The following is a 20,405-nucleotide window of genomic DNA, read 5'->3' on the forward strand; positions in this document are numbered from 1 at the left end:
AGGAGACAAAGAAAATAATCCAGGATTTTAATATTTTAAAAAATAAATCTGATATAGATTGACTCTAAAAACTTTTTTTAAATGTCTAAATATTGGTTCACAAAGACAATATATTCAATAGAAAAAGAGCTCTATAGATATAAAATGACATGACTCTCATTTTCAGGCCAGCAGCCCACGAAGCCAAACTAAACTTCAAAATAAAGGTTTTAAAAACCGATTAGAGAAAAAAACACCAACCAACTTAATTCCAGGAAGTGAGGAACCATTTATAAGGAAAGAAATAAAACACAGCTATACTCATCCTTGGTGGAGCTGTCGAAAGAGGATGAATAAACCATAGACCAGGAAACAAGAGACTGGTCGAAATTCTAATCAGCTTTTAATGACCACACGTGGGCTCATTTCTGACTAAAGCAAAAATAATAATAAGGTAGTGTGAGGTTTAGAGTGTATATAGCAGTAAAACATAAAACAAAAGCACAAAGACAACGAATGGGTAATTAAAATTATACCGTTTTAAGGCTCTTACCCTGTTTGTGAGATACTATAATATTATTTCAAAGTTCTCCGTAAATCTTCTGAGATGGTGATCAGTGAGCTTATTAGGAGTGCTCTTCACATCCCCACTTGCGGAAGGAAGGAGCTGAAACAGGACGGAGAAGAGGGAAAAGATCTTAATGAAGGACCAGTGAAAGCCTCTATCTACCAGTGGGTGCTTTGGAGCTGGCATGGTCCTCAGATTTGTTGAGTTGGGATGTGGGAACTGGACATTTTCACCCCTGGGATGGGCAGTCATTAGGTGGTGACTGCCCTGCAAGGAAACATGAGCTTCCAAGACGGAGTTGTCTTCAGCTGAGGCAATCCCAAAGATAACTAACAGCTGAGAGCCATCTTACAGCTGCACTTCCAACAGCTGGGGCAAGTCCTTCATTCCTGGAGGCAAATCTGGTGCAACACAACAACCACTAAGGTGTATAAGTGTGTGTTTGTAGGCACATAGAGAACTTGGTGGAAGTATATACACAGGGTTCTTCATATTGTCACCTCAGAGAGTTGGAATTGGGAGGTATGTGGGTGCAAATATAATTTTTTTCTTGACATATCTTTCTATTATTTAATATTGTACAAATATAACTTCTAACAACATTTCTTAAAATTTGTAAGGACACACAAAATGCTATTTTAATTTCAGTATTCTTTTGCATTTGACACTGATTGTATTTCTTTGAGAACAATGATCATCATTATACCAGAGTTTAAAGGAAAATAAGAATATTTCTTTAGCAAGTTCATTCAGTCTGAAAGATTTTCTTATCTATATTCAGTACATCAGATTTTCTTCTCATTTTTAAAGCTGTGAGTGGGAGAAAATACTATTCTTGCTACCTTAGTTGCCAACCAATGATAGGTCTCTTTGAGCAGAAAACCAATTAGTAGTTATTCTTATTCTGTGGTTGGATATGAGTGTTTTCATATTGAAAAACAAAAAGAAGAGAAAAGAAAGCTTAGTGCACTGTTAGCTGATCATAGATTTTTACTTTGGCTTAAGGTAGTTCCTGATCATAGTCTCAAGCCTTAGTTGAGTTAGATTTATAGCATTGTGCATTTCACTTCTTTTAAACATCAGTAATTCTGAATCGGAGGATGGTAAAGGTTCATGGAGAATACTAGTCATAGCCCAAGATGAATAACTGAAACAGATGCCCAGAAGACAGCATGATTTTCTCTATGAAAGGTATGTTAGTATTCTGTTTTCTTCAGTTTAAAAAGAGCTGTGATGGACAGATGTAGGAACAACTTGATTTTAGAGCCAACAAATTATTTTGAAGGGAAATTTGATAGAATAATTGTGGTGTCTGTGAGTGGATTCATGAACAAGAATTATGTAGAGATATTTCTCTAACACAAGGGATATGTAAACATTGTTTGTATGTTGATAAGGCAACTTCTGTCTCTACTGGTTATTACTAAAGTCTAAGCATTTATTAGTCATAATTTCTCTTACCCAACATTGAAAGTATATGAATGTAAACTATTTTTAAAATCATATATATGCTGCAAAGTAGTTACTCAAAGTGCAACCAGTAACACATCAGTAGATTTTGAGATATTTTAAACGGTAATGGAATTTCTGTATTTTCTGTGGCACATTAATACCACCACATACCATCTTGAATGCAATATTGATTATATCACTTCATAAAATTGTCTGCCTGAGGTTTAAGTTACTGACTTTAGCATCTTATTGGTCTGATAATTGCATTTCAATTTGCTTTGGGAAACCATGCCTGGATTAATTGAGTCATTATAGTTAAAGTTGGTACTAAACAATAATAGGAAATATTTGTCTGTTCAAGTGCTGCTGTTGCCTTTAACCATTTTGAATTATTAAACCATCCAAATCAATAGTGCTCACTTATTTTTAATAACGAGTTCAATGACATAAAAGTAAACAGTTTTAGGAAGTGCCTTTCTTTTTGAAGCCCAGCATGTTGCTATGTATGCAGAGTGCAGAGTGAACTTGCTGCAGCTTTTGGCGGTTTCAAAATTATTGTTAATTAACTTTTCAGCTCGAATTCCTGCAAGCTCAACTGCAGTTGATGAGTTATCATGCCTCAGCCAATAAATCCTGAAGTAATTTCATAAACATAGTTATTTAACCTAAATTGGATTCTCCATCAATCGAAACAAATCAATTTTTAAATGCCATATTATTGTGAGTTTTTATAATACTGCTTTGTGCTTATATTGGATTACACTTAAAGAACTTAACATCTATACATTCTAATATCTCTGCAGAGGGGGTACTAAAACAAATATTATTAATAGTGATACATATATAGAATGTATACTTAAAATATATTTATTTACCAAAATTGATATGTAACAGATATACTGTGGTTTTTGATGCAAAGAAAAGTGAACTAGGAATCAGGAGCCCTCAGCTGTAGTTTCAGTAGTACCCTGTATAATTTTCATGAAATCCAACAAGTCATGTAATTTACTGAGGCTCAGTTTACGCCTTGGCAAATGAAAATAATGCACTGAATTCTTGTAAAGGTATAGAGTTAATATATCAGAAGTGCCTTATAAAGTATAAAGGATTTTACAAGAACAGAGGATTACTTTTATTGTCTATTACTTTTTCATTAATTCAAATTTGTTAAATTCACAATCTATATTTCTATATAGCTGTATTTTATGACTATAATGGCTCCAGATTTATTTCCAAGGTTATCATGGATTGTATATAATATTTTCTTAATTTAAGATTCAGTATGACTTGTTCCAGGGATCACTATATTCATAAATAAGATGTAGAAATTGATCTCTTAGATAGTAAAATATGCAAAGATCCCAGATTAGATAAAACCCTCTCTGGGTTAAAACTGGAATACTTGATTAGGAAAGAATTTCAGGAGTGATGATTCATTTCTTATTAGTATAATCTACATGTAAATAAATCTTTGGTTAAAGGAATATGTGCTTAAAATACATGTTATAACAGGATAAAGGAAGTAAAATTCTACTGAAAGCCTAGTTTACTATTTTCTGGAAAAAAAATGGGGATGGGAGAGATTGATGTATTTTGTTTCTGGATAGCTATTTATTGTGCTAAGCATGACTAATTTCATCATTCATTTATTAATGTAGCCCTGTATTGACTATATTGCTATATGTTCATTGCTAGGTGCTGACTCTGCAAGGATGTGAAAGAATGGTTCTACTTCCAGTATAGTGGGGAGGCCAACTTGTAAGAGATTATTGCAACTATGTGTTATGTGCCATAATCTGTACATGTCTAAAATGTTAAAGACACATCAATCAGAGGTGTAATTGAGAATGCTGAGAAGCCTTCCCAGAGGATAGATATTTGGATCCTGTATTAGCTGGTCAATTTTACATAACACCTTCCATTTTTATCTCTGTTCTCACATTTTCTTCTAGTGAGAGAGATTTAAGTACCGTACTTTGTCTAAATCCATATTACTATTTTTATACTCTGTTTACATCATCTCATAGAATTTTAGGTGTTGTAAAGATCCTCTAGTTTCATATATTCAGTTTACACAGAGTTACACAGATGCCACAGCCACAGAGCTGTTCCTGGAAGAGGGAGGACCAGAAAATGGGCATTCTGACTTTAGTCCAGTCTATTATCTCTCCTCATTTATCTATTTTCACATTATGTTCTCAATTCCATCCAGATTCAGAAAGCATATGAAAGTCATACAATGATATAATTTTTTTTTATATATCCGTTTGTATTCAGCTTCAAATCCATTTTGGGTGACCAAAATTTAATGAAGGGTTTCAGAGAGAGAGAGAGAGGGAAGGACCGTGAGGGAAGGGGAAGGGAGAAGGAGAGAAAAAGAGGGACAGAGAAGGGATGAATAAGGAGGTGAAGTGGGACAGAGAAGAGAAAGAGAGAGAGAGAGAGGGAGATGCTTATATTATTGTAGGTAACAAGGCAATGCATTGGATGCAGAATATTGGAAAAAAAAAAAGAAATGCTGTTATTATATGGGGAAATATAATTTGTGTTACTGGATTTGTAAAGGTTGCTCGTGAACAGAATTACTTCAATCCATCGTGAAGTTTCAGGTGCCTACTCTGACCCAACATATGATTATATTCCTAAGGTCTTAAAGAGACAGGACTCTATGAAATATGAAACATTAAATTACTTTGTGTGAATTTTGGTGCTGGTGAAATTTTACCAATAGTTTAAGAAATGTGTAAATTTATTTGTGTCCAAATGCTGGCTTTTTCTCAGAGATGTCCACCTTTCTGTCCTAATGACACTTCCACTGATATTTGAGGTCAGTGTAAGAGCAGAATCCTTTCATGCCCTGGTTCTTTATTTCAAAGCAGTTATACTTGGCTATTTAATAATGCTGCATTTGAAGGAAAAACATTATTAACTTTTCATTAGTTGTATTTGTTTCTCTAGAACCCCAGTAGGGAGCTCTTGATGCCCCACTGGGAAATGACTGGGTAACCCCATTATCAGACCCATGCTCAAGGAGGGTTTCCAGTATTCCCTTTGCTTTCCTTTCAGCAGCTAATATTCTACCTTAAGGTGACAATTCTAGGTCATAAAAATGTCAATATTTAGCCATTATGACCTTTTAAAATTTATTTTAATTTCTTTGAGTTGGTGAGTTACAATGGGTCAAGCAATGGACTTGAATTCAAATCCCAGTTTTTTTCTACAGATCAAAATTAGTTATGCCTAGGTCCTAGTATTAGTTTTCTTTTGAAATCATTATTGCTACCCAATCAATCCACATTCACTGGTGGTAATAATAGATTTACCTTTTTAAAAGAAAATGTGATTCTTCTATTTTGAAACGAGTATGAGATTTCACTAGGGGTTTTTAGGTAGTGTCAGTTTTATTTTGTGCGGATTATTTCCTACCACGACTGATTCCCCACATCAGTTTTTCTTATTTTCTAAGTCATTTGTTAAGACTCATTTTTTTTTCTCTATAACAGTACACCAGGAAGTGATTTAGGCAATTTGTTCTGCTTTATGTTGAAAAGGATAGGCCAATAATATTTATTATGAATTGGTTAAATTGAGTTTGTGTATTGAGTTATTAACTAACATGTGAGTAAATTGTGAGACAGCTCTCTCAGATATTCTAGGTCATTCTATATCCAAGTTGCTACTCCAATTCTTCCATGTAGTTTTGGTCACTTAGTGAATTAATAGTTAAAATTGATTGAGCATTATTTTCTTAGTGTTAGACCTTGTGCTAAGTGTTTCCATGCATTATCTCATTTAATTCTCATAAAAACCTTGTAAGGACTCCCCATTTATAGATAAGAAATTGAGGCACAATGAAGTTAAACAATTTGCCCAGTGTCACAGTCTGGTAGGTTGTGGACCCAGGGTTGGAAATGAGGCAGCATAACTCTGGAATTGGTCTCTCCATTCTTCTCTATATTACCACATCAGCAGAGGGAAAGGCCATGTACAAATGGTGGAATCAAAGAGGTGTGTTTTTAGTGTATACATAAAATAAAATCGTTACATATTATAGTGCTGCTTTATACTTAGTTTTTATTCTCTACTTCAAATTCTAAACATTTTTTTTTCTGCAATAGGGTAAATACTCTTCTCAAACGTGATATAATAATGATGTCACAAAATATCATATTATGAATATACCATAATTTACTTAATTATTCTCTACTTTTGAATATTTATGCTGTTTTTCATTTTCAACATCAAAGAGAGATTAACACATGTTGATGCATAGATGTCTTAGCTCGGACTACTATAACAAAATAGTATAAACTGGGTGGTTTATACATGACAGAAATGTATTTCTCACAGTTCTGGAGTCTGGAAGACCAATATCAGGGTGCCAGTATGATCACATAGTTGGGTTTTGGTCAGAGTCCTCTTATAGGTTGTACACTGCTAACTGATTATATCCGTATGTGGAGAACAGAGAGGGGAAGCAAGCTCTCTCATGACTCTTACAAGGGCACTAATCCCATTCATGAGGGATCTACCCTCATGACCTCATCTAATCCTAATTACCTCCCAAAGGCCACAACTCCTAATACCATCACGTGGGAGGAGGAGTATGGTCTCAAAGTATGAATTTTTTTTTGCTGGGGGGGGGGAAACAAACATTCCATCTATAGCAATAAATAATTATTTCTTTCAGATACATTTTTAGACAGAGAATTTTGTGACCAAAGAGTTTGAGCATGATCTCTGATAAGTCACTTGACACCTCAGTTAAGGAAGCACTCTATGAAGACTCCCTCCCTACCAATAATCACACACTTGCATAATCCCTGGTTCCGAAATTCAGAGGGAACCCGTGACTTGTTCTAGTCAATAAAGTTTGACAAAGGTGATGTGTAATCAGACCCTTGATGAGGTTACATTAAATGGCAAAGATTTTTTTTTTCCAAATGCAATTCATGTCCCAAATCCACTGTTTTTGAGCTAATCTAAAGAAAAATTCTCCTAGGTGGGTTTGACTTAAAACCTCTTAAAAGAGGATCTTAGGCTCCCTCTGTGTTCAGAGATGCTTTCCTGCCCGCCTTGATTAAGGAAGTTACCATGAGCTCAACTGCTATGAGTAAATGACTTGGAGGAGCTTGGTAGCACGTTTTTCTCCACTCATGCCTCCGGGTTAGAGCATAAGTCAATCAACACCTTGAGTGTAGACTTGTAAGACCCTGAACAGAGGACCCACCTAAACTATGCTGGGTTCCTGACCCATGGAAACTGAAATAAATGTATCTTAAGCCACTAAGTTTGTGGAGCCAATGGTATAAATTTCAGCCAGTCTGAAGGCCTGAGAACTAGGGGATCTGATAGTGTAAGTCCTGGTCTGAGTGCAGGAGAAGACCAATGTCCCAGCTCAACAGTAAGAAAGAGAGTGAATTCTTCCTTCTTCCACCTTTTTGTTCTATTCAGGACCTCAGCAGTTTGGATTATGCCCACTCTACCCATGTTGGGAAGGGCAATCTGCTTTACTCAGGCTACTTATTCAAATGCTAATCTCCTCGTTAAACGTCACACACCCAGAAATAATGTTTAGTCAAATATCTGGGTACCCTGTGTTCTGGTCAAGTTGACACGTAAAATTAACCGTCACAGTACAGATCGAAAAATGGAGCAAGACAGGAACCCAAGAGGCAAAATGTTCTTCAGAAGAAGGCAAGGAGTCAAAGGGAGAAAAATAAACTTGGTGATAGTAAAAAGATATTAAGTAGAAATTTTTTCAAAAGAGGTACTTTAGAGTCCATGTTGCAAACTACCACCAATAAAATCTTAGTTCAAATTACACTATTCACCCATTATTTTTAAATAATTGTAACCTTTGGACTAAATCTAAGAGGTATAGAGGCTTTGTTCAAATCTGGCATGGGATTACTCAGAGACAACTGATAACTGGATTACACAAACTATATTATATTAATCATCTTCATAACTCCATGAGGTAGATTCTTGTTCTGGCTGGTTCTGTGTTAGTTTGGTTAAGTTGGAGTTCAGGTTCCTTGAATCTCTTTCCTGGTATAGTTTTAGTTAGAGTTTGCTGTAGTAGGAACTTGGGTGAGATTTGGAGGATGGAAGCGTAGGAAGCAGCCGTCACTCATAGATATTTGTCATGGTCAGATATTGTTTTGGTCAGAAAGAAAAGTGACCAGTGGATTCCAATTTGTTGCGCCTTTTACCTGCATCAAGCTTATCTTCTGGACAGATAGCCCTGCTGGGCAACAGTGGCACCAGATTCAGACCAGTTACTTGACTAGGCAAGACCTGCTAGGTAAAGATTATGGCTTCTCATAGACCTCTTCAGAAGCTCCCTCTTCATACTCCTACTTTGGTGGTTGAACAGGCTTGGCCTCTTGAATCTTCCAGCAATCTCTGATATGTACACAGTGCCAGTGCTTCAGACTAATTAATACTGACTTTCTCTGATGCTGTAACTTCCCCTTACAAATATTTATTTACCCAGCCTGCCCACACCCCAGCCCCAAGATTGTGTAAAGGATTTATTCCTATGAGGCTCATAGTAGCTCTGTTTTCATGACTGAACACTGACTGATAAACACAATTATATTACTATTATTTAAAAATTTTTATTTTATATTAGAGTACAGTTGATTTATAATGTGTTAGTTTCAGGTATACAGCAAAGTGATTTACATATATTTATATATATATATATATATATATATATATTCTTTTTCAGATTTCTTTTCTCATATAGGTTACTTCAGACTGTTGAGAAGAGTTCCCTGTGCTATATAGTAGGTCCTTGTTGATTGTCTGTTTTATATATAATAGTGTATATATGTTAATCCTAACCTCCTAATTTATCCACCTTTTCCCTTTGGTAACCATAAGTTTGTTTTCTAAGACTGTGAGTTTGTTTCTGTTCTGTAAATAAGTTCATTTGTATCATTTTTTTAGGTTCCACATATAAGTGATATCATATGATATTTGTCTTTTTCTGTCTGGCTTACTTCACTCAGTATGATAATCTCTAAATCTCTCCATGTTGCTACAAATGGCATTATTTCATTCTTTTTTTACCGCTGAGTAATATTCCATTGTATACATGTACCACACCTTCTTTGTCCATTCATCTGTTGATGGACATTTAGGTTGATTCTATGTGTTGGCTATTGTAAGTAGTGCTTCAATGAACATTGGGGTGCATGTATCTTTTCAAAGCATGGTTTTCTCCAGATATATGCCCACGAGTGGAATTGTAGGATCATATGGTAGCTCTATTTTTAGTTTTTCAAGGAACATCCATACTGTCCTCCACAGTGGCTGTACCAATTTATATTCTCACCAACAGTGTAGGAGGGTTCTGTTTTCTCCACACCCTCTCCAGCATTTGTTGTTTGCAGACTTTTTGATGATGGCCATTCTGACTGGTATGAGATGATACCTCATTGCAGTTTTGATTTGCATTTCTCTAATAATGAGCGATGTTGAGCATCTTTTCATACGCTTTTTGGCCCTCTGTATGTCTTCTGTGGAGAAATGTCTATTTAGATCTTCTGCCCATTCTTTGATTGGGTTGCTTGTTTTTTTTGGTATTGAGCTGCATGAGCTGTTTGTATATTTTGGAGATTAATCCCTTGTTGGTTGCATCATTTGCAAATATATTTCCCGTTCTGTGGGTTGTCTTTTCATTTTGTTTATGGTTTCTTTTGCTGTGCAAAAGCTTTTAAGTTTAATTAGGTACCATTTGTTTATTTTTGCTTTTATTTTCTTTACCCTAGGAGGTGGATCCAAAAAGATATTGCTGCAATTTATGTCAAAGAATGTTCTGCCTATGTTCTCCTCTAAGAGTTTTACAGTATCCATTCTTATATTTAGGTCTTTAATCCATTTTGAGTTTATTTTTGTGTATGGTGTTAGAGAATTGTAATTTTATTCTTTTACATGTAGCTGTCCGGGTTTCCCAGCACCATATATTGAAGAGACTGTCTTTTCTCCATTGTATGTTCTTGCCTCCTTTGTCATAGATTAATTGACCATAGGTGCATGAGTTTATTTCTGGGCTTTCTATCCTGTTCCATTGATCTATTAGTTTGTCTTTCTGCCAGTACTATACTGTCTTGATTACTGTAGCTTTATAGTATATCCTGAAGTCAGGGAGCCTGATTCCTCTAGCTCCATTTTCTTTCTCAAGATTGCTTTGGCTCTTTGGGGTCTTTTGTGTTTTCATACAAATTTTAAGATTTTTTGTTGTAGATCTGCAAAAAATGCCATTGGTAATTTGACAGGGATTGCATTGAATCTGTAGGTTATCTTAGGTAGTATAATCATTTTGACAATATTGATTCTTCCAATCCAAAAACATGGTATATCTTTCCATCTGTTTGTGTCATCTTCAGTTTCTTTCATCAGCATCTTATAGTTTTCAGAGTACAGGTCTTCTGCCTCCTTAGGTAGGTTTATGCCTAGATATTTTATTCTTTTTGATGTGATGGTAGGCAGCATTGTTTCCTTAATTTCTCTTTCTGATCTTTTGTTGTTAGTGTATAGAAATGCAACAGATTTCTGTGTATTAATTGTATATCCTGTAACTTCACCAAATTCATTGATGAGCTTCCAGATGTTTATTTACCTCACCTGCCCATACCCCAGCCCCAAGACTGTGTAAGAATTTATTCCTATAAGGCTCATAATACCTCTGTTTTCTTGACTGAACATTGAATGATAGACACACTTATATTATTATTATTTTTTTTTTATTCTGAGGCTCGAAGAGGTTGGCTGATTTGCCCAGTTTTACAACTTATGAGTGGCAGAACTAGGATTTAACTTAGGTTGGTCTGACTATAAAGCAAGGATCCTGAATTCAAATGGCCTCAGAGGACAGATAAGAGGATGACACAATCTTAGAGTAAGAAATATTTCTGAGAAAGAAACAATTGGGATCTTCTAGTACATAGCTCTCTAGAGCATGTACTAAGGTTTCACTGAAAAACAAAGACTTAAATTATCAATCTAAAACTCTTGCTTTCAATTTAGGTCAATGCGTTCAGCCTTTCCCTAATAAAAAATAGGTGAATATAAGTTACACTTGAATTACTAAGAGACCCCTGGAGACAATTTTTGCACTAAAGGAGACTGCTCAAAAATTAAAACCAAACCTTCATCCTTTATTGATTATCCTGGTATATATAGATCTGAATCTGTGTTCAGTTCTAGATAATTATTACCATGTAGAATTTCTGGCTTAGTGTGATCTGATTTTCTGATATTTCAAAAGGTGCCGACAGTTCGAATTTTCAAATAAATTTTCCACATTAAATTTTTAGGTCACTCATAATAGGGAACATGCTACACTGTAATGTCCCTATTACTCCTAACACTGTTAAACGTTTAGTATATGCTTGTAGCTGAGCATTTTTAAGTCTCGAGAAATATGGTGACTTGTTATGTGTTAACTAGGTCATAAGTATGTTTTGATAAAATATTCTTGTATTTGAAAGCTGAAGGATGTAAACTTGCTGAATCATCTGTACTGGGGTTTTCTAGATGTTAATTAGGTAACTTATGGGGCAGTGAAGGAGAAATGGAACAAAAGTTCTCCATACCATCCAATCCATTATGCATTGCCATTATCATACTAACGTGTCTTAATTTATCCTCACAATTAGTACCAAGTGTACATTATTCATGGATTCATTATGGTATTTTTATTCTTCTTATAATCACACTTTGAGAAATATATATTAATCAATTTGTGTTATAATTCCTACTCAAATAATCATCAAAACACCATGAAAACCTGTGTGATGGAGCTAACATTTTTTTCTTCCACTTTCAATGAGATAATTAACATTGGCCAGTGATTACTAAAGTTGTCAATATATTTTTTTAAAATAGCCTTGATGGAGATACAGACTTGCTTTAGAAATATTTTTCATCAAATGTTTTCTTTACAAATGCTAATGTGAAAATGACTGAAAGCAGCCAATTGGTACTCACTTATCAATTTCTCTTTTGCTTACTTTGCTAAAAGTTAAAATTTCATCCTATTCTATATTTTGAGAATGACCAATATGAAGTCTGTGTTATGTTCAGTGTTGCAGCTATCTATATCCCTCAGGAGGTATTTGAATGAAATAGATGAGTATGGTTGGAAGTGGTTTGTAAATAATTTTCAGAATAGATAGCATTTTTTTCTACATATAATTTTATACCTCTTATGTCACAAGATTGCAAAATCAAAAGGAAGAATTTTTTGTTTGTTTGATTCTAAAGTTAACTTTTAAAATTTAATATTTGAACTTTTGTCATCAAAATTTTATATCCAGACTTCAGTTTTCAGCTCTGACATGTAAGGAGCTTGGGAATTGTCACTCCTGTCCTTACAGCAAGAAAAAGTTGAACAAACAAAAATCAGTGACTTTTCTTGGACCCACAAGAAGACTGAGTTTTCAGGGCAAACCATCAACCTGAAATCTGAAGAGACAGGCAGATCACGGAGAATCCAAGCTGAGATCACCTTACCTGGAGCAGAAGACCCTGGAGCCATAAATTGATAGGGACACTTAAATGACAATTTTGACTAATTTTTAGAGGCTAACTTGGTGTTAGCATGACAGTGGAAGACTCCTGGGAGCCCCAGTTGTGGAGCCACACTTTTGGAGCTTTACCAGGTTCCCATAGTGATAATCTGAGGAAGAACCCCTCCAGTCTCTGGCAGGGACAGGGAAAGAGTACTCATCACGATTACTTTCCATAATAAAGAACCTTCTCCATAATAAAGCCTTAGTTTACAGGAGGAAAGAATTTACCACAGCCCTGTTGAAGGAAAACAACCTCCAGTGTATAACTCTATATCCAGAGAAATTTAGTGAGGGTGAAATAAAGGATTTCTCAGACAAACAAAAGCTGAGGTAGCTTATCACCAGCAGACCCGCCCTGAAAGAAATGTTAGAAGATGTTCTGTTTCCGTCAGAAGGGAAATGATGTGTTAGAAACACGGGCCTACAGAAAGAAAGGAAAAGCACCAGAGAAGAAATAAGTTAAGAAGAAATAATTTATTTTTCTCATTCTTAACTGATCTAAAAGATAATTGTTCAAAGCAATAATAGCAACAATGTATTGGGTGATTATAGCATATGGATGAGTGAAATAAATGATAGTAATGTCATAAAGGACAGGAGGGAGGATGAGTATACTCGGTTAGAAAGAACCTGCACTCATATGAAGTGGAATAGTGTTATTTGAAGGTGGACTTAGATAAGTTAAAAATGTATATCGCACACTCTGGAACAACCACTAAAAGTTTTTTTTTTTAATAAAGAAATATAATTGATCCACTAAGGAAGAAATGAAATAAAATCACATAAAATGCTCGTTTAAGACCAGAGAAGGCAGGCAAAGAAGACTCTGATAATGACTAGACTACACTTAAAACATGGTTTATATTAATCCAAGTATATCAGTAATCACTTTAAATGTGATTAGTCTAAATACGCCAATTAAAAGGTAGGGATTGTCAGAGTAGATTAAAAAAATAATGCCCAACTATATGTTGTTGACAAGAAACCCGATTTAAATATGAAGACTTTAATCATTTAAAAGCAATGGGATGGAGAAAGATGTACCATGCTAACACTAATCAAAACAAAGCTGGAGTAGCTATATTAGTTTTAGACAAAACAGACTTCAGAACAACAAAAATTGTCAAGGATAAAGAGGGGTACTACATAATGATAATGGGATCAATTCTTCAGGAAGACTTAACAATCCTAAACATGTATGCACCTGATAACAAAGAATCAAAATATGTGAGGCAAAAACCTGTTAGAACTGAAAGGAGAACTAGATAAATTCACTTTTATAATTGGTGATTTCAACACCCCTTGATAGTAATTCATAGGTCAAGCAGGCAGAAGAATCAATAAGGATTTGGTCGACCTGAACAACTTTATCAATCAACTTGATATAATTGATATTTATAGAATACTCCATACAACAACATCAGAATGTATATTCTTCTCAGGCTCAGATGGAATATTCACCAAGATAGATCACATTCTGGACCATAAAACACATTCTATAAATTTTAAAGAACAGAAATTATACATGGTATGTTCTCCGACCACAATGGAATTAAAATAGAAATCAAAAACAGAAAGATAGTACACTTATGTATCCAAATTTGAGTTTCTAATACAAGCTCCAATGAAAGGAAATAAGACTTCTCAGGGAAATGACTGACTCTAGGACTGAGACAGAGAATATTCAAGATAAAACTGGAGCATCTTGCAGTGATAGAAAGTAAGGAAGAGCTAAAATAACACTTCCACCACAATGATGGGGTATGTCAAAGGGATACAGGAGCCAACTGAAAGAGCTCCTAATGGCTAAAGCAGGAACTATTTGATAAAATAAGCAAAAGAGTACTGGATTATAACCCAAAGTATTAAATAAATATCCATGAGGCCATAGTGACAAAAATAATTGAAAAACTAAATAATGGAAAATAGACAAATCTTCCTTGTAAATAATTCCAAATAATTTATGTAGCTACTTCACCCTTAAGTCTAACTGGTAGTTTCACTTAAGAATTGCACTTAAACTCCTGGTTTTTAGTACAAGTTTCACTTTCCTACTTTCCTCTGCCTGGAATCCTTTAGTCTGGACTCTGTCTCTATCCAAAATATACATCTCTGCTTTCATCAGGGGCTGACAGACAGGGAAGTTGCCTGTCACAGTAGGCTGGTATTGAGAATTTGGGGGTCGGACTGCTCCTTATATAGACCCTAAAAAGAAAAATAAAGAAAACTTCCTTATTTTCAGCTCCAGTGTCAACACTGCCTTGAGCTCATAGGGCCTACACTCCTGAATCGATCTAGAGTTCTGTGGTGACAAATTGGTTTTCTCCTCATTGCCATTGGATATGATTTTCCTCCTTTCTAGTCATACTTCCTTCCTTCTAGACATACTTATAGTCCTTATGTATTGTGATTCAGGGTCCCAGATGCCTCCTTTTTTTACCAATGATAGAGTTTATGTTTCTGTGTTTTATTCTTTTTGTTTTAGAGGCGATTTTTGAGAAAAGGGTACAGAAATATCTTCACTTTGTCATCTTCACACTAGGAAGTTGCCTTCTTAAGGGTCATTGTTATTTGATGACTAATCTCTTTTGACAATGCTATAAGAGGAAGCTGACTAGCCTGATAACATTCTATCACAACATTCATCAATAATGAAAATGGCCTTTCCAGCAAAGACAATCATTTCATGACATTTTCAAAGCATTTACATATCCTTAAGGAAAATATGAAATATTTTACACCTTTCAAATTCTCCTGTCCAGGGAACACACCATGTTATTTTTTTAAAATCCCCTAAGTGTCCGTATAGAGCATGGTTCTCCTCTAAAATAAATAGATCTCCATATAAGTTAAAGGGAAATGTGGACCTAGAGTTAGGCGATAATATAGTTTAAAATTAAGTCAACAACTGGTCAAAATTTACTCCAGTGTACATGAGAGAGAGTGAATCATAGAGATTGCCATCTAAACGTTACAAAATCTATGCTTTTCTTAATTAATTTGAAAAAGAACTGAATTAGATAAAAGGTATTCAAATACACTTGAGTATACATAATCATTATTAATAATATTCCTGCCATGTTATTATATGTGAATTATTATTCTTATTAAAATAAAGGAGAGAGTCTTTCTTTCTTCCCTTTGTCTTTCCTGCCTATTTTCATTCATCATGTATTTATTGCCTGTTATTTTCCAGGCACTTTACTATGTTCTGGTAATCCATCAGTGAACAAAGTAGATGAAAACATTTGCCTTCATAGTACCTACGTTCAAGTGGAATAATAGTTTTTAACTCATGTGGTGTTTACTGTGAGCCAGGTATGGTTCACTGTTCTTCATGCACACTAACTCAACTGGCCAAAACCTGATAGGAACTATTAATGTTTCACAGATAAGGAAACCATGGCCCAGAGAAATTAACTTGGCTAAGTTACACAGCTAGTAACTCATAGCACTGAGACTGGAACCCAGGCCATCTGGTAGTCAGAGGCATTAACCTTAACTATTAGACATATATATGGTATGAGTGCTGGTCTAATTTACATACTAGAATTAGTCGGTTATCAGTTGGAGCTGTACTCATCTTCATTTTCCCCTTCCATATTTCAACAATAATATATGATCCTGCAAAAAAACTAGAAAAACATAGAAAAGTCATAAGAAGAATAAAATAATCTGGATTCTACGACCTGAAGACAGTTAACATATATGTAGATGTATATATATGTGTGCATATATAGGTATTGCATATGTGTTACTCAGTATGTAAGGTTTTGGAATCCTCATTTTCACTTATATCATTATTTTAAGCGGCCAGTAATCTGTTATATGAGTATATGTTTAGCTCTTAACACATAAAAGAATGTGTTTAATGAAAATTGAAGTACCATAAATTCTTTAGCTGTATCTCTGTTGTTGGATTTTTTTTCTATCATAAAACTGGAGAGAAAACCTCTGCTCTTCCACTGTTAGGGTAAATTCTTAGAAGTAGACTTTTTTGGAGAAAGAGTAAGCAGAGAACTTTTTAAAGATTTTGATCCATATTTCCAAATTTACCCACAGTAAAGTTTGTTTACCAATGATATATATGTGTTCTTATATTCTCACAGTCTGTTAATCCCAGACATTAGTGTTCTTTTTAATCTTTGCCAATCTGAGAGAAAACATAGTACATTGGATTTTTTTTAATAACCAAATATTAACATTTATTATGGCTTTGCTTTGATAGACTTATTTTTCATTTATTACACTGATTTCAGTTTTATATTTTGAGAATTTGTAAATTTTTGCTTGCTTTCTGTTATTACTGGAATTTCTTTTCACCTAAATAAGCTTACTATAATTTCTTTTTAAATGGATATATAAAAGTTTATAAGGAAGATTTTTTTTGATGTCTTTCTGTGACCAAAATGCAATACATTTTATCAATGTTAGTCACCTTACTAGAACATTTCCTTGTCATATTTGTTTACCTTACCACTGATTGGCGAATGAGATTCAAAGATACCAGATTCATTATTCTATAAATGATAGACTTGCCTTGTGTAAACTTATTCTTTTTACCTAATTGGAGAACATTTGAAATAAAGAAAGCTTTCATTATAAATTAACTACTTAAGAGTGATAATGATTAATGAACCTCTGCCAAATATGTTAATAAAATAATTGTGGGTTTTTTTTCAGTCTTGGTTGTATCCATTGTGTCAAAATAGGAACAAAATGCTCCCAATGTCCCTAATGAAATTAATAGCTACATAAAATTTCATTTCATTCCAAAATACATTTCTAAATAGCTTGTGGATTGTTTAAAAACATGTAGACGTTATACGGGCTTCCTTGGTGGTGCAGTGGTTGAGAGTACGCCTGCCGATGCAGGGGACACGGGTTCGTGCCCCGGTCCGGGAGGATCCCACATGCCGCAGAGCGGCTGGGCCCATGAGCCATGGCCGCTGAGCCTGCGCGTCCGGAGCCTGTGCTCCACAACGGGAGAGTCCACAACAGTGAGAGGTACGCATACCGCAAAAAACAAAAACATGTATCATTATGATAGACTCTCAAAAAATGTAATGACAGTAGTAAGTAAATTTAAAATATGCCCTTTTTTCCAACAAAAACAAACAAACAAAATTAACAGGTTATCCTAAGTTTCTAGAAACAGTTATCTTACTGGATATGGCACCTCTATCTGCTGTCTGGTAGGTTTTTATTTTTACTAAACAAGCCTAAACTCTCTGCCTCTGCCTTAGTATCTAAGAGAGAAAGAAAGCAAAGTAAAGTAAAGCAAAGCCACATACCCACAGTTATCTGAAAGCCCACACTCTCACCCACTGCCTTTTTCCCCATTAGAACTGTGGTGGCCCTTAGCAGGTACCATTTCAACTTGAGTCCTGCCTGCCCCTGTTAGACTCTCAATACCCTTTCACCTTTTGTGACCATAACTCTGGCTGATGTACAGTTTTCAAGATAAATAGTAGCCATTGTGGGACCAAGTCATCCCCCACGTCTATCCAATATGAAGTCATCTGTTGGACTTATATCAGCTCTTCAGCCAAAGACCTGACCTCACCTGCCCTGCCCTGGCTGCCTTTCAGTTAGTATCCATGAAGCTTCCTGGACAGCCACGTCTTATTAAGGGGAAAGCACTTTAAAAAAAAAAAAAAAAAAAAAAGCCAGTCTTTCCTCAATCAGTTATATATCTTTATTTTTTTTTCTTTTGTGGTACGCGGGCCTCTCACTGTTGTGGCCTCTCCCCTTGCAGAGCACAGGCTCCGGACGCGCAGGCTTAGTGGCCATGGCTCACAGGCCCAGCCACTCTGCGGCATGTAGGATCCTCCCGGACCGGGGCACGAACACGTGTCCCCTGCATCGGCAGGCAGACTCTCAACCACTGCGCCACCAGGGAAGCCCAGTTGTATGTCTTTAACAAACAACTTAAACAAAAAATTTCTTCTTCGAGACATTTCTTTTTTCTCCTAAAGTGAGTAAAATTTGTGATAAGGAAGAGAATAAGTAGCACATGGAAAAGTCTGTTGATGTCGCTTAGAATCACAGAAGAACAATAAAATCTTTACCTTTGTGATGGCTAACTTGCTTCTTCATGGTTTGACATGACTCCACAATTAAGCTGTAACTTGTCAGCCTACATTTTCATGTGGTCTTTGATTTTAACAGCTGCATGCTATTGTGCACTAAAAGACTAGTTTACACCCTTGGCCAAATGAAAACTAAGGATAGGAAGAGTTATTTAAAGCTAGTATTTATTTGGTTATTGGAGATTATTACCATTTAAAAATACATAGAGGGGTATGTTTGAATCTAGTCATGTAGAAACAAAATAATATCATTAATGGGATAGCTGAATATTGCAATGATATTTGTAATACTGTTATGGCTGTTTGCTAGGGGAAAAAAATCCCTGCCCTATTGGATTCAATTGGACAGAATTATCATGTCTCCTAAAACTGTCAAGTTAATCTGAATCATAGATGTTTGACAGGGAAATAAAGTTAAAAATCATTGCTCCAAAAATTGGGGATTATAGATCCCTTACAGAACTATACGTGTTCAATTTATAGTGATAATCCTTCAATTTAGATGAGCAGCATTATCTGCTTGATAATATTTTTTAATATCAAAGGCAGGATTTTATCTTCCACGTCAAAAATACTTGGAAAAATTATTACTTGTGGACCCTATGCACACTGTAAAAGTAAAAGTAATGCTCTAACAGAATTTTTTTTCTTAGAGATATGAAAGTGGAATTAGAAACTCTGCATTTATAGGTTAAAAATAATCTCTTGAAGCTTATTTTCAATCAAATTTTATAACATTCCAACCACGTTGTCTCTCTTAAGGGAATTCATCACTATGGTTATTTTTCCTCTAAACCTGTCCTTTTAAATCTCTAAAAAGTGGAAGAACGATTTACTACCTTAAGAATGTTTACTGAAGGTGTTTTAGGAAATCGTGACCTTTTGAGTGTGCAGCTTTCATATGCAGGTCTTGTGACTATTTCATTTCATGACATAACAAGAAAAGATATAAAGAAAAGTAATGAGCAAACATAATCAAGTATGCTACACCGTTATTTTAATCAGATTTGCTAATAGCTTTCAAGCTTACATTTTGATGATAACATTAAATTGTTTTATATAACGTAATATGAAACATCCAATATGAGTTCTTGTTTCAGTGAGGATTAGAAATTGCAGAGACTTTTTTCTTTCTTTTTAATAAACAAGACTTAATTTTTATTTATTCAGCTTAAGGCTGGAACTTTCTTGAAGGAAGAAAGGGAGGGAGGAAGGGAGGGTGGAAGGAAGATCTTGATTCATGTGTTTAGCCAACTTTTATTGCAGGGTTCTGTGTGCCATATTTTGTGTTTGAAATCATTCCATTTGGGTAAGGTCCTGTAACTAATAATAGGTGGGGGTAAGATCCAAAGCACATTCTCTTTACACTACCACCTTGCTTAACAGGTAGCATTAAAAGTTGTACAGAAATCAAATGTCAACAACAAGGAATGGTCAGTGAGAACTAAAAAAATATTGGGGTCACAAAGACAAATTGACTGTACTCATTGAACAGTGCCATGGGAAATGGGCAGGATTATACACTTATTCTACATCTCTTTTTATTTTTTGTGGTACGCGGGCCTCTCACTGCTGTGGCCTCTCCCGTTGCGGAGCACAGGCTCCGGACGCTCAGGCTCAGCGGCCATGGCTCATGGGCCCAGCCGCTCTGTGGCATGTGAGATCTTCCCGGACCGGGGCAGAATCCCGCGTCCCCTGCATCGGCAGGCGGACTCTCAACCACTGCGC

This window comes from Phocoena phocoena, chromosome 5 (genome assembly GCF_963924675.1).
Source record: "Phocoena phocoena chromosome 5, mPhoPho1.1, whole genome shotgun sequence".
NCBI classification, from domain to species: domain Eukaryota; kingdom Metazoa; phylum Chordata; class Mammalia; order Artiodactyla; family Phocoenidae; genus Phocoena; species Phocoena phocoena.